We start from the raw sequence: 15,511 nt of genomic DNA on the forward strand, positions 1-15,511 counted from the left end.
TACGATGACATCCTGTGCATAAAGGAAAATGCGTTAGCAGGGGGGAGATTCTCTTTATTGAAGGTTCTTCGAAAATTGATCGAACTAGTGGGTAAAGGCATTCTGGCTCAACTGTGGTGAGACCCAGCGCAAATGTTGAATTTGAGGTTGCAGCAAGTGCAAGACTTCCATCTCACTTTTCAGTGCAGGTAGCAAAATTGGTGCTGCTTATTGTCACGCTTGAGAAACACATAGGGCAGGAAGTGACAGTGTACAATGACTACGCCTAAGTGACATCAACTATGCATGCAGACTTAGCACTGTGGAAAAGTAGGGGCTACCTCAGAGCGAATGGCACTCCAGTGCAACACGCAGGCTTATTAAGGCACTACAACTCCCAGGAGCCATTGCAATAGTTAAATGCGCAGCACATACTAAGCAAACTGACTTTATTTCTCGCGGGAACGAAGCCACAGCTGTAGAGGCCAAAACGGTTACATATTCACCAGATATTATTTTGATACTCCAAATGTAAAGGAGAAGGTAGTCACAATCATGAAAGTAAATGAAGGGTTTAATCATTTATCGAGAACATAGTTGATGGAAGTTCGGGTCAGTGCACCGCAGAAAGCGCAAGAGCTATGGAAACAAAGGGAGTGTTCTTTATCCCCATCTGAAGCATTATGGCAGCAAAACAGCACTGGAAAGCCGGTAATGCCAGTAGCATTGTTAAGGGTAGTGCTTGGACAGCTGCACTACTCTGCGCATGTTACTAGGGAAAGCCTTGCAACAGCTATTGCAGAGGACTGGTTTATACCGAACCTGTTAGAACATGTTGCATTTCATGTAGTAAATTGCATTGTATGTCAAAAGATTACAGCTGGGCACATACTGCGAACGATCAGAGGAGTGATTCCTCTAAAAAACAGTCCTTTTCAGCATTTACATATCGATTACGTTGGCATGCTGCAAGTATGTAGTGGATACATGTATATGATAGTGGTGGTGTGTCCCTTTTCCAGGTGGATCGAAGCAGGTCCTTTTACGCACCCTGATCCCACTTGCGCAGCAAAGTCTTTAGTCCAAGAAGTCGTTCCCAGATGGGGAGTGTGTGAGGTGCTGATATCCAACAATAGGCCCCATTTTGTTAATGAGTTATTTGAACAGATTAGTTTATTATTGAACATTAAGCACAAGTTTACTTCTGCTTATCACCCGCAAGCAAAAGGAGTATTTGAGAGACTCAACGGTCTCCTTAAAGAGAAAATTGTGAAACTCAAATTGACACTGAAGAAGGGATGACTGTATTGCCTGCTCCTTGCATTATATGTATTAAGGAATCAGCCTAGGCCGGACCACCACTTCACATCCCACAAACTAGTGACAGGGAGGCAAATGAGAATGAGAATGCCTTTGTCTCCTCCATCGAGGAGCAGAAGTGAAGTCCAGAAGACTGCAGAAATGTTAGGAAATTAGTTACATGCTTATTTGACATGTATGACCACTAGTATCTCTGTCACCGGGCACCGGGGGGGGTCGGTCTCAGGACACAGATGAAGACCATTCAGAAACCAGAGCTACGGAACCACTATGTGTACCTAGAATTTTTATTTGAGATCCAGTCCTAATACGGAATTTCACCAGGAAGTGGCAAGAGCCGCGCTTTGGTGGTCCCTACTTGGTAGAAAACATTACTCACTCAGCAGTAAAATTCCAATAGAGACATGCTTATTCAGAAGCAAGATAAGGAGAAGAAGTTAGAAGTTCATGTGCAGACCAGATTGATGACGAGGAAGAAGGACGCCAAGTTTACAGAATAAATCAATGCAAGTGTCCATTTGGAGTGTGGCTCACCCTGGACACTCTTCATAGATATTATAGCAGGAGTACAAACACGAGTGTTTCAAGGCACGACGAGGCAAGGGAGAGGAACAGAGGGAGGACAGACAATGATCTTACTAGGCCAGGTGTCATTCAGATCGCGCAAGTGTGAGGGAAGGGGGCAGGGACAGTGCAGTACATGGGAATAGATAATAACAATAAGTAAAGTAATGGCCAGCATGTGGCAAGGGTAAGTGCCGTACATCAGGTGTCAAGGGCTGGTAGGGAGACTGTAGGGATACATAAACAGTCCCCAGTGCAGGGGTTGCCAGGCGGGCAGTGCAGGTGTGTGACGCTGGCAGGGGAGGGACCTCGGCCCGAGATCAGAGGGTGTCCAGGTAGCCAGTGCAGTTCTGGTTACAGCAAGGAGGTCAGCAGAGGAGAGGAGGAGAAAAAGCAGAATCAAAGAGAAAGGTTTTGAGTTGCTTCTGGAACTGGAGATGGTTCTCCTCAAGTTTAAGGGAGGCAGGGAGGCTGTTCCAGAGGGAGGCACCAGCCGACGAAAGGGATCTATCACCAACTCGTTGCTTGGAGAAGCGACTGACCTTGAGGGAGTTGGAGGCGGATGAGCGAAGGACTCAGGAAGGAAGATATTTAGGAAGAGAGAGTTGAAGGTATTGAGGCCCCAGGCCCCAGAAGGCCATGTGGACAATGCAGAGGGTTTTGAACTTAATCCTCGCAGCCACTGGGAGCCAGTGCAGGGATTTCAGTCCTGGAGCGATACGATCCCTGGCCTTGAGGCCAAGAACAAGTCTTGCAGTCGTGTTCTGGATGAGTTGCATAGGGCGGAGAGTAGAAGCAGGCAGATTTAGAAAGAGGCTGTTGCAATAGTCTAGCCTGGAGAGAACCAGAGCTCTGGAGACATTGAGCTTCTGGGGGAAGGAGAGGAAAGGAAGAATACCTCTGAGGAGGTGTAGCTGGTAGTGTGTCTTCTTAAAGACATCAGAGATGTGAGGAGAGAAGGAGAGTGTGGAGTCGAAGATATCCCCAAGGTTTTTAGCCTTGCAGATGGGAGCAGGGAGAGGGCCAAGAGAGGCCGGCCAGAGAGCTACAGGAAAGGAGGGAGCAGGTGTGCCGATGAGGAGAATCTCAGTCTTACTAGCATTAAGGCAGAGGTCATTGGCGGCACACCACTTCTGGATTTCGCAGACAAGAAGCTTGTCTCTGAGACCTGCCTCATCTGGCTCCTGGGTGGGCCGACATGGGGCACAGCCATGCCGCCTGATCCGGGCAGCCTTCCACAACCAGCTCAGGCTGGGCGGCACTGACCTTCTATCCAGGCCCCTCTGCACACATGACACTTGGTCTTTGGTGATGGGTCCTCTTAATTAGGTCCCTGTGTGGGCAGACTGCTTCCCAGGCCTCATTAGTGCCCAGGCTGCACTGGGAATGCAGTCCAGACCACAGTAGATGATGAGCCGGCCTGGCATATGTGGCATAGCGAATGAGGATTCTTGAGGATTGGGGGACCGGCTCCAGTCCATGGCCCCATAAGAAGCTAACTGTGGCTGTCTCTTGCTCCTCCCCTTCTCTTCAACCATTATCCCGATGGTTAATTCCCAGAAGGTCCTGTTCCCTGCCCAGCCCACTCTTGGGCAGGAGGGTTTTGTCCATTGTTTTTTATTTTTCTTCATTCTGTTCATGTCTTAACTTCTTTATTTGCCTCAGGGGACAAGCATGTAGCCCATTTATCCAGAGCCAAATTGGACCAGGGGGTACACATTTAAAAAATACATGTAAGGAGCTGAAATTTGCATCAAACAGAAGATGCATTAGTGTACCTCAGAGACTGTGTGTTGGATTTAGGCCTTTGAAAGTTACCCTCAGAAAGACTGATTCCCTTAAACACCCTTTCTGCAGACCAGGTACCTCAGTGACCCTTAGGACACTCTCAAGGAACGGTGTGCAGTGCAATGTATTGTGATATATTACATGGATTCGAACTCAACATTTCACCAGTGATGTTGCTTTAAGGGAATCCCCCTAAATGATCTAACCAATAGCCATTATCCTTTTACCAGGGTGCTTTCAATGGTGAGATTCCATCTTGGAATCAGAAGTAAGCAACATGCACTCCTGTCACGGCTGCGATATAGTGTGTGTGGGGGGAAGGGGGCGACCTGTACATGGCCCTGTAGTAATGCTGGGTAAGCAAAGAAAGGATGGGGCGTGGATCTGTCCTACTGAACCCCAAAACTCTTCTCCACATTTACATGGTTCCCTTCAAATGCTTTCATTTGTCCCGAGCCCTCCTTTGGTGAATGATCAGTGTAGACATTACGAATACATTTGAAAGAAGGCACCGAGCCAGTTCATTGCAATGCATTATCATGAAATAACCACAAATTAATGTAGGCGCACTTCATTATAGACTCAGTGCCGAACGACCAATTTTGTTTTTAAATTTAAAGTCATTTTTGTGTTAATGTAGAGATGAGCGACACAACTTAGATTGATGATATTACGTGAATATTAGGATCATGTTTTACTGTGGCTCCTTGCAAAAGGAAAAAGAAGCTGAAAAGAGTTTGTCCGTGCAAATGATATGATTGGTTATTTATAACACGCTTAATACCCAGAGGTTTCTAAGCGCAGACCTAGGGATGGAACCGTTGGTGCTCTGTGTAGTCTTGTTTCCAAGGCTAGCACTTTGCCCCTGAACTATCCTCCCGAGACAAATGATGTTTAGCACAATCTGGCATTTTAGAAAATGCGTCTGAAAGACAATAAAGGAATTAATATGATGACAAGCCTTTTAAGGGGCCAAGTTTACAGAATAAATCAATGCAAGTGTCCATTTGGACTGTGGCTCACCCCGGACACTCTTCATAGATATTATAGCAGGAGTACAAACACAAGTGTTTCAAGGCACGACGAGGCAAGGGAGAGGAACAAAGGGAGGACAGACAATGATCTTACTAGGCCAGGTGTCATTCAGATCGCGCAAGTGTGAGGGAAGGGGGCAGGGACAGTGCAGTACATGGGAATAGATAATAACAATAAGTAAAGTAACGGCCAGCATGTGGCAAGGGTAAGTGCCGTACATCAGGTGTCAAGGGCTGGTAGGGGGACTGTAGGGATACATAAACAGTCCCCAGTTCGGGGGTTGCCAGGCGGGCAGTGCAGGTGTGTGACGCTGGTGGGGGAGGGACCTGGGCCCGAGATCAGAGGGTGTCCAGGTAGCCAGTGCAGTTCTGGTTACAGCAAGGAGGTCAGCAGAGGAGAGGAGGAGAAAAAGCAGAAGCAAAGAGAAAGGTTTTGAGTTGCATCTGGAACTGGAGATGGTTCTCCTCAAGTTTAAGGGAGGCAGGGAGGCTGTTCCAGAGGGAGACACCAGCCGACGAAAGGGATCTATCACCAACTCGTTGCTTGTAGAAGCGACTGACCTTGAGGGAGTTGGAGGCGGATGAGCGAAGGACTCAGGAAGGAAGATATTTAGGAAGAGAGAGTTGAAGGTATTGAGGCCCCAGGCCCCAGAAGGCCTTGTGGACAATGCAGAGGGTTTTGAACTTAATCCTCGCAGCCACTGGGAGCCAGTGCAGAGATTTCAGTCCTGGAGCGATACGATCCCTGGCCTTGAGGCCAAGAACAAGTCTTGCAGTCGTGTTCTGGATGAGTTGCATAGGGCGGAGTGTAGAAGCAGGCAGATTTAGAAAGAGGCTGTTGCAATAGTCTAGTGTCATAATCTGTGTGGGATTGATTATGGTTATTAATGTTGTGGTGAAGGGCGGTGATGTCACTGACATTCTAGGTGGAATGTTGGTGTGGGGATGTCACTGGGGCTCTAGGTGGAATGTTGGTGTAGGTTTGATTGCAAAGTTCTACTGATGGCAGTTAGACCTAAGATACTGGACCAGATGGATGTCCCAGTGCTTTCTCTACTTACTAACAAAGAGAATAAAACCTACATGTAAACTACTTACCTTCTGGTGTTCCTGATTGGTGAAGGAGGCTTAGTTTATGTCACTGGCGACGAGGATGGGAGCCGACAACCAACAGCACCTGACTGTCCCTAAAAACAACCAAACAGCACCACACTGCCTGATGGACAGCACCTCACTGCCCCCTCTACACCCAGGCAGCACCTCATAGTACCTTAAAACACCAGACTGCACCTCAATAACCTAAAGCCAACACAACACCTCGCTACCCCACCTACCAGCATGTGGACAGCATCCAAAAAACACCTCACTATCCCTACAAGCACTAGACAGCACCTGACTGCAATAAGAAGTGGTAGAAAATGCGTCTGAAAGACAGTAAAGGAATTAATATGATGGCAAGCTTTTTAAACCTGACTTTTTTACTGCTAAAAGAGGCAATCAAATTTATTTAGCGTATGCAAAATGATTAAACCTCATTGTGGAAAAGCTTTCGTCTTGTTACGGATAATTCCCTCATTTCACGCTTAGCCTCACTGTCCACCTTGCATGCATATCCGTGCAGGTCTTCAGGGAAATATTTGGAGCTTGGTAAGGACCTGTATATTGTGTTCCTCAATATATTTACTGTGGATGCCCTAGTATGATGTGTGTGGGACTGATTACATACAACGTGTTACCGGAAATTAGCCTTTGAACTCTGAATGAACTAATGTAAGTGTGAAAAAGTCTAATCGCAGAAGCTCACATCTTTTGACACGGCATGCCATAACACAGATGACTGATATGAGTGGCTGTTTTAAAATAAATTGGATGGTAATTCATTAAGATATATTTTTTAGTTTTTTCAGCTGCTCCTGAACCCTAATATTTGTTCCTTGGTCAGCCTTCTTCATCATAAGTTCATTGTGGAACAGTAGAGACTTGGGCTTCAAGTCCCTGTAAGTTCTCTTCTGGTATTAGGAAATTGGCCTCCACATTTCAGGAGTTAACGTTCCTTCACTCTGTCTCTTCAGTACCATTCAGGTGGCTGGGAACAGGGGTGTAAACTGTCAGTGTCTTCCCGCATTCTTACAGCCACGCATGGCCATTCCCCAGGTTTCCCCCATTTGTATTTGGTGCCCGGTACGGGCTCCCACTCCCTGCGCCAACCCACTATGCTATAGCCCCCTTGACAGCTTGCAGACCCTCCCACCATCCCGATTTACCTGCTTGCCAGGGAGCCGCATCCACGCCACCTTGGACATAGTAAAGGGACCTGGACCCTTTTCTTTTTCCTAAGGTGGCAGCCATCTTTGTGATTGTTTTGTTTAATGGGAGATTATGTACTCGCAAGACAAGCTCAGCCCGTCTACTGCAAACAAAAAAAAACATTTAAACTAGTCGCACCCTAGAGGGAGGCTCGCGGTGCGAATAGTTATCAACCCATTGTTTGGGGGTTTACAGGGCACTGAGCACTCAACAAGACCCTCGCTTCGCTCTGAGCTACTTATGCTCGGGCTGGTAGGCCGTTTCCCATCATAGACAACCCTGAACACCGGGGTGAAAGCTATGGTGGGAACTTTGCCTCCAAGTTCCAGAATTCAGTGCTTCCCAGAACTACCTTTTCAAACTCCACCAATACCTTCGACTGAATGCATGGTGATGTATGGAGATGTGTTGATGTGTGTCTGCACTTCTATGGGTTTCATGGTTAGGGTGTGAGTTGCTTGAGGGAATGGAGTGTTCGACTCTGGTGACAAGAAGCCATTGAAGCTGGGTTTGATTCCCTCCCCTACAAGCACACTTTTTATTTGCTTTTTAATTTAATTGTATTTAGTTTTATTTTGTTGCTTTTGTAACAAAAGGCAATATGGGTTCCAGGCTTAGTCTGCAAACTGTATAAACGGAGACAGACCCAGAGCGGCAATGAGACTTGCTTAGTGTAGTACAGTGTACTGTGATTGCTGCTTTATAGCTGAGTGACATGACATGACATGACATGACATGACATGACATGATATGGAATTTATAGCGCGCCTATACACAAGTGTTTCAAGGCGCGAGTGCATTGTGACATATGGGAAGATAAGATTGATGGCTGCCAATGGACCAGTCTATGGTCTCTAGAACCAAGGGAGGAAAGATTGGGCTGTTACAGTGGGAAAAAGTTGATGGCTGCCAGTGGACTAGCCACTGCTCGGGGGACTAAGCGGTTGGGGGAAACCACGGAGTTCACAGTTTCCACCTTTTCACCCCAAAAAATGTGTTTATTTTGTTCTTGCAAAGCACAGTGCGTTCACCCGTGAAACTTGCAAATAAAGGTAAGGATGGTGGTCCTCAGAAGAAGAGGAAGGCTGCCTTCTTGCCCGATCCAACAAAGTTTACTCCCTTACACCACTGCTCAGAAGTGACCAAATGTTTTAACAATATGTGGCCCTATTTCTCAGGCTGTGCTTATACATCCACATAATGATTTGCTCATTCTCTGCTGAAATGGTTTTCAGGGCTTATTAAGGCAACATGATACCTAGACTCTTCCTGTGAGCCATGGGGCAGGGACAGAGAGGCATGTGGCACGTGGCATCTAAACTTATATATGTGACTGGGATCGGGGAATGGACCCTATCAAGGGGGACCAGGGACCTCTCTAAATCTGGGGCCGTGAGCCTACCAGTCCAGAAGCAGGAGCCACCCCTGTGCCAGTGATGAAGAGTGAGAAGAAGGGGGCCCTAGTCCCCGAAACCCCATCAAATGCCTTGAATGGAAAAACTGATACCACCTTCTGTCACACGATGCCTCGCAGTACCTTTTCTGGCCAAAGTTCTCTCTTTTGCATCTAGGGCGGCAGGTACCTGAAGTGGTAGAGACAATGCACAAAGTGTGATGATACAGGGGAATACATCACTAATACCTTGTACCTCAACCCCATCCTATTACTGCATGGGGGAGAAACGGTACAAACTGGGACAGCCATACCACGCCATAAGTCTAGGGGTGGTTGACAATATGAGTTAAACTGAGACCTATGAAACAATATGCTTAACCAAAGAGAATATGCATGCAAATTTGCCATAAAGGATTAGTTAGATTGCGTAACACAAGTGAGGACAGGACTAAAAGTATTTCTAGGGTGCACAAATAATGTGAAGTATTAATAGTGCGACACAGTAGAAAGGGACAGGAGGTTCCTGTGTATCAAGAAAGGGACTGACTATATTGATAGAGCACTTGAATTATAAGTAGAGAAGATGCTGAATACATGGGCAGGGAAAGCATCATGTGGCAGACATACAGGATGGATAGACGCGGCTATAGGTCGCTAATAGGGACACAGGGAAACTGAAGTGCAGCAATTTTCCTAACGCAGCAGACCTAAAAGCCAGCAAGGCCTCAGACGAGATGCCGAATTCATAAAACATGTTTATCTGGAAGCTCAGAGCTGCTTAGACAGTGGCTCGCAGCAAGCGCCAAGGTCAGAAGGGCAAAGGGAGTAATACATGAACAGAACAAAGGCACAATGTAGCGGTTCCCAAGACGAGAAGCAGTTAAATCCCAAAGTAGTTCATTTTAATAAGAGAACAAACAACCATTGATATCCAGATGCACGAGATCCATCAAGCCAAAAGTCTTTATAGAAAGTAACTGACTAGCGCCATAAGTGGCCACAAGGAACAGAAGATGCATGTTAGTATTAGCTAAAACCTTAATAAATAGAAGGAAATACACCCTCAGACACGGTACCCTAACACATGATATACGTACAAGAAACACTGGCAATTCATTATGAGTCAACCACAGATAGGACACCTGCAGAATATCCACCCCGGCATGCACACAGAACCAGACAGCACACAAGGTCAAGTTCAAAGGATAGGGAAGGCTTCATCGCCTCGGGATGATTAGGAATATTCTTTAATTGGAAATATAGCATACCATGCAATTATCTTCCCCCACTTATGTCTCGCTCATGTCTTGATGCATTGTAAGGGTGCCCAATGTTGGTAAACTGGATACCAACCAATGAGAAGTCCCTTGTCCACATCACCTATGATGGATAGGGCAAACCAATTAACTGTGCCAGTAGTGATGTAGCAGAAGTATTATCAATGGTGGGATTGGTCTAGGAGGTGCAATCAGACCAGTACTCACCAATTGAGTGACTAACCCCTATACATCCCATACATAGTTTGAGCCATTAACCAACCCCATTTCCCCATAGGTTTTGTAAACTGATAGTGTAATGTGACGTTATTTCAGACATAATTTGGGAACAAAACTTGTTTGCAATTGTTGGAACCATGAGATCTACGAGATGAAATGCGTGTACACTGTCCCGGCTTGGATTTGTTTTTTGAATAGAGCTGGGTTTTGACATGCACTTGAGTCCTCTATTATTGAGTATTATTTTGACTAATTATATGAGCCCAGCACCACCATGACAAAAGCGAGCAGAAAAAGAGAGAGGCTGCCCAGCGATACCAGAAAATAATTCCAAGCTGAGCAGAAAAGTAAATCACAGTGACAAAAAGAACCAGAAACACCAGACCCAGAGCACATTATGGAAAAAGCAGACCAAACTGCATGGAGAAGAGGGCGGGGCTTACAAGGGTTTTTAACATTTTGCACCTATGTAACTCAGCCCCTGAAGAAAGAATAGACTGGGATTGGCCTGTAGAATCAGTTGAGCTTTGAAACCAATAGAAGAGGGGGAGTGACAGAACCAGAAATAGAACTGCATAAAAGGAAAGGAATGAATGTGAGACTGTGGGTTGTATTGGTGATGTCAGAAAGAGTAGCAGCAGCTCAAGAGACCAGGCAGAGAATGGGTGGTGACGATGAGTGCTGAGGAGTTGGTGGTGGAGCTGCTGTAGAATTCAGGTGAGGTGTTAGTTGTGAGAGAGATGTAAGTTTGATGCTGTGAATGTGAGAGTGTGTGTGAGAGAGATTGTAGTAAAAAGGCTGAGATGGAAAAGGTAGTGAGTGGATTTAGGAGAGGGGTGTAGCAAGAGAAGATAGGCATGAGGAGAGAGGAGAAAGGTAAGAGGAGAGGTGAGGGATGAGGAGAGAGGAGTAGGGTGACACTGACAAGAGAGGTCAGAATAAGGGTGAGTGAGGAGAGAGTGTGAACTTCGGGGGCACAGAAGGGGGAGAGAACATAGAAGATGACCTGAGGGTGTGATAAAGGATGGGAGAAGTGGAGTTTGGGAGTAGAGCAGAAGCTGAAGCAAGATCAGAGAAAGGAAGTGGCTGCGGGAGAGAATGGACCAGGGTGTTTGACAAGGGTACAATGAAAAACACATCATTCATGTTGAGAAAACATGGGCAGTGGTTGGTTAGGAAACCCTTAGAAGAATCCCAAAGGGAGTCAGATCGATGAGGCCTTGGCCTTCAAGCCCTCACCTATAGCTAGCCTTAGAAAGTAGGTGTTACCAATCGCTTGTTGGAAACCTGGGATTTGAGGACGCCTGGGTTAGGATGGAATGAACCCACAGGAGGTTGTGAGATAAATAATGACACTTGAACCATCCTTCAGAGTCTTGGAGTTGGTACTGCCCTCCTTGACATACAGTAACTCAAACATACTGTAAAGTATGCTGGCGTATACAGTATGTAACTCCCCATGATGTTTTACATAGGATCTGTAGCCTTTACATTTACAATACTAATTCTAGCATGGGTGAAGGGGGTGAGGGTTCTTTAGCAGAGTACCCATGCTTAGTGTATGTGTATTTTGATCATCAATGCCTAATATCAAGCTAGGAATTGGTAACAACTGGGATGGAGTAATGAGGAAAGGAACTGATGCCTGGGCCCTTCACCCCATTGATTTTATTTGATTTCGGGGGGGGGGGGGGGGGGTAATTACTCACTAGGCCTCAAAAACCTTTCAAATTGACCTGATCAGAAGTGGCCAGTGCAGACAGGGGCCGTATTTGTTGTCTTTTGGGAGGTAGGGGAGACCTTGTACAGTGGACTTCTCATCTGATAACAGAGAGGCGTGCTATCCAGATTGCCTACAGTATCTTGGCATTGTCCAGGGGTTTCTGCCCAGCTACCTTTTTATTAAAGACACAAGAATGTAATTTTTGAACATTCTAAACTTAAAGGCATGCACTACCTTTTACATCCCATCACGGTTTCTGCATGCAGGTAGGTAAAAGGACATTAACCATGTTACCTTTCAGACATATGTGAGATATGCTGTTAAGACCCTTTCCTATGCTGAAGACTCCCGGTTTTCCGGTTTTTACAGATTTTTACATTTAACTTCAGATGGAAATCCTTCTGTTTGCTTTCAGTGTTTATTTGTAAAATTGGAAAAAAGAAGAAACACAGGTCTTTTGGTGAGCTACTAACGTTGCAAATCGTGCCTAGTAGGCCGTCTGTGCAATTTAACACAATGAAAAGGATAACAAAAGGAATCTATTGCTCAGTGGAGATTTTTAAATGGCTACAGTGTTGTTGCCCAGATGAACAGCAGGAGCAGTCATTTATTTGCAAAAGTAAAATGGGTCACTGCTAGATGTGCAGGTTCCCAGCTCTGTGATCATAACATGTAAGGCATTGAAGCGCTGCATTGTTTATTTCAATAAATGTGCAAACAAATACCAGTTACAGCTTATTTTTCTAAAAAAAAAGTTCAAATAAATGTGGATAAATACAGATACAATGACCAAACATAAATATGGATTAATACAGACAGAAATGTAGAAAAACTAAATACCAACCAAAACAAAAACGGGAACCTTACTTATGATCATCAGTGTAGTGATGCTCTGTACATAACTTCAGAGTTTGCGGATACTGGATAGTGCACAGATGAAGATTCTCAAAATGGACGCCCCCTCAATGAGACCTGCAAAACAAGAGCTGTATCTGATGAATATGCAGTGCACTAAGCACACACATCTTAAGCATTAGTGGAACACGGTGTAACAGTTTGTGTCTAATGATGCATCACATCAAATGTGACAAGAAAGCCCTTCATATTTGGCTATATTTTCATGGTTTCAGGTATTCCCTGCCAGTCTGCAATTGTCACGGCTTGATGCTTGATAACCATGAGACATAGCATGTTCCCCTATCCAGTGGCCATAAAGCCACCGATCGGTACAGCCATGGTTATCTGGCCTATTGTAGAGAAACCCCTCAGCGCACACACCAGAAAACATGCAGCCCAGTAGGGATAAAGGTCCAGCACACCTCTTGCAAGGAGAACAAGGTTTTATTTCCACAAAAATAGAAATGTGCCAGCAAAGCAATCTTCTGCCACGGACCGTTCTGGCAAAATGAGTACGAGTAACCCGTATAAAGGCACACAGCATCATCAGTGACGAAAGTTACATAAGGTTCAAATCCGACAGGCTCTCTGCTCCATAAGGGATGCCCGGCCATTGGTCCGAGCACCATCCGTCCATCTTCTTCCACGTAGGTTCCTCCTTGCACGTCATCTTGCATGAAACTACACCTAATTGGTGATTACTTGAAGAAAAACAATGCATGCTCTATCTATAACCTACTGTGCACCTGGTACTGCAAACAAGAGCTAAGAGGATACTTTGAGGTTATTGAATCACACACACTAGTTCGATTCCAGACAGGTCGTTGCCCATTCAAAGCTTCCCACCCTCATTTTGGCTATGTTGTTTTACCCCTCCCGGCACCTCGCAGAACAAATCACGTGACCTATGGTGAGGGCAAATGGCGCCTGTATTCTGCTCTTTTCTGATCGATTGAGGGTTTAACAGCTTTATGGTTGGTGGTCTGGGACTGACTGGTACCTTAGAATGCTGGGGGTCTTGGGATGGGGCATCTGAGTGCTATTACTTAGAGCTGGGACAGGGAAGGTCGGAGGCTCGTGCCCGCCTTCTCGTGGGATCACTTTTTGCAGAGAGCTCTCATACCCCTTGTGGCCTTGCAGGGCACATTCCGTCTGGGATACGAATGCTGGCAACATGAGACAGTGAAAGGTTTATGAATCTCTGCAGCTCTGCCCTTTCTCAGCGGTGCCCATGCTACAACCTATTCCCTATTCCTGCATGCATACACTTAGTTCCATGTGTGTGTTTCAGGCTGCGAATATGGCTGCATTGTGAAGCTAGGCCTCAATTTCAGTATGGCTGCTAATATGTTAGATGGCATTGAAGGCCCAATGTATTTTAAAGCTTAAGCATCCACAACCCTCCCCGCACTATAGCTCCTGGCAACACCCTACTCTCCCCTGTAACCTGCCCGAGCCCCTACTGCACACTTCCAGGCCTCTGCCTCATACAAAAGGTCTTGTGGACCTGGGACAAACGTCCCCCCTTCCCCAACACTATCAAACTAAATACCCTGGTGTGCCTCATAGTCATCCTTGCCATCATCATGTGTCTATCAATGTTTAATGGTGTATTGTACGCTACAGTATGTGCATGGAAATAAAATAGGGGTATCCTTTCATAAAACTACTGTAGTCTTTAATTGGTGTGCAGTTTATGCTAAATTTCTTTGTAACTGAAGCCACCTACAGCTTTAGCCATCCTGTCTCTCCTAACTCTAAACCCCCACACTAATCCCCAACCACAGATGCTAGCTGAGAGTTCTCTTGGGGAGTTATTTGGAAGCCATCAGCAACCATTGCCAACCATTTATTCGTCAATCTGAGGAGCAGAGCAATAGTAACACAGCAAAGGTGCTGCTCTGATGTACATAATAGCTTCCGGCTTCAAAAAGGAGGGACAGAGTCTTTGGTGCATGGCCCACAATCATCCACTGGCTACAGCAAGGTCATGTTAAATGGCCATTGCTGAAGGCAATGCCAGGGGGCAGATTAAGTCTAGTGGGAATGTGCCACCTTGCTACAGCAGCAGGGAGCAGGCACTATATAATTACTGGAGGAGAATTGTGTCAGAGGTGTTACTGGTAGCAGAATCTGGGGGTGTAGCATAACATAGTGCCCATGACTGACAGCCCAGGATAAAGAGATAAACCTGATCAACAATGTCCTGTAGGTCCAATGCACTGCAGAGGAACAAATAACGACTGCCACGAAACATTGCCCCAAAATGATTGGCAAAATGTTTTCTAATACAACTTCCATCCTCTCTACACAGAAATTCAGAGGAGAGTGGCGATGACGGTTGAGGTTTGAATTATCTCACAACCCAGTGTAACTACATATAATAATGTGTGTGTAGCTGTGTTTGTAGTACACCAACGCTAGAAACAGAACTGCATCTGTGAGAGTCTGTAGCTCATAAAAACCATTAAATCATAAACACACTAATAACAATATATAATGAAAAAAGATTTTTATGGAATCACTCAGTTGACAAGCTTCACATCTGGTTCAATCCCTGATGCCCAATCTATAACAGGTGCACCAACTAGGCTTTCAATCATGCAATCATTGCTGCTACAGAGGGACAGGTGCCTGAACAGCTGCGTGCTTGAAAGACTGCTCAAGTCACACTCTCTTCCCCTGTGCAGTTCCCTTGCGTCCCGAGTCAATGCATGAAGAAGATGTGGGTGTGCCCACACCCATTGAATGGCCATGAACCACCCAGTGGTGAAATGATAAACATTGTGTCAAAAGGCTGAATTGTAGAACAATGAGGGCCAAACGAATGTCAGAATGTGTGAGCAATGTTACTGATTTGCCCCATTAAAAGAAAAACATAATTTAAAGCATTGTAAAATTTGCCATGAAATGCTGCTCCTTCCTAGTCGCCGCCCTGCTTACATGTCATTTATCTTGTGATGTCTCTCCAGAACTAGGATACAAACAGTAGCTATGGGTACAAAAA

General features: G+C 45.6%; 1 protein-coding gene across 1 annotated transcript in view; it reads left to right on the forward strand.

Annotated features, from left to right (window-relative positions):
- Window positions 1-15,511, forward strand: part of LOC138467292 (ADP-ribose glycohydrolase MACROD2-like) — a 1,886,603-nt gene that overhangs the window by 63,094 nt on the left and 1,807,998 nt on the right. The gene's annotated exons all lie outside the window — the stretch shown is intronic.

This window comes from Ambystoma mexicanum, chromosome 4q, assembly GCF_040938575.1.
Source record: "Ambystoma mexicanum isolate Mex_15411 chromosome 4q, UKY_AmexF1_1, whole genome shotgun sequence".
Classification (NCBI taxonomy): domain Eukaryota; kingdom Metazoa; phylum Chordata; class Amphibia; order Caudata; family Ambystomatidae; genus Ambystoma; species Ambystoma mexicanum.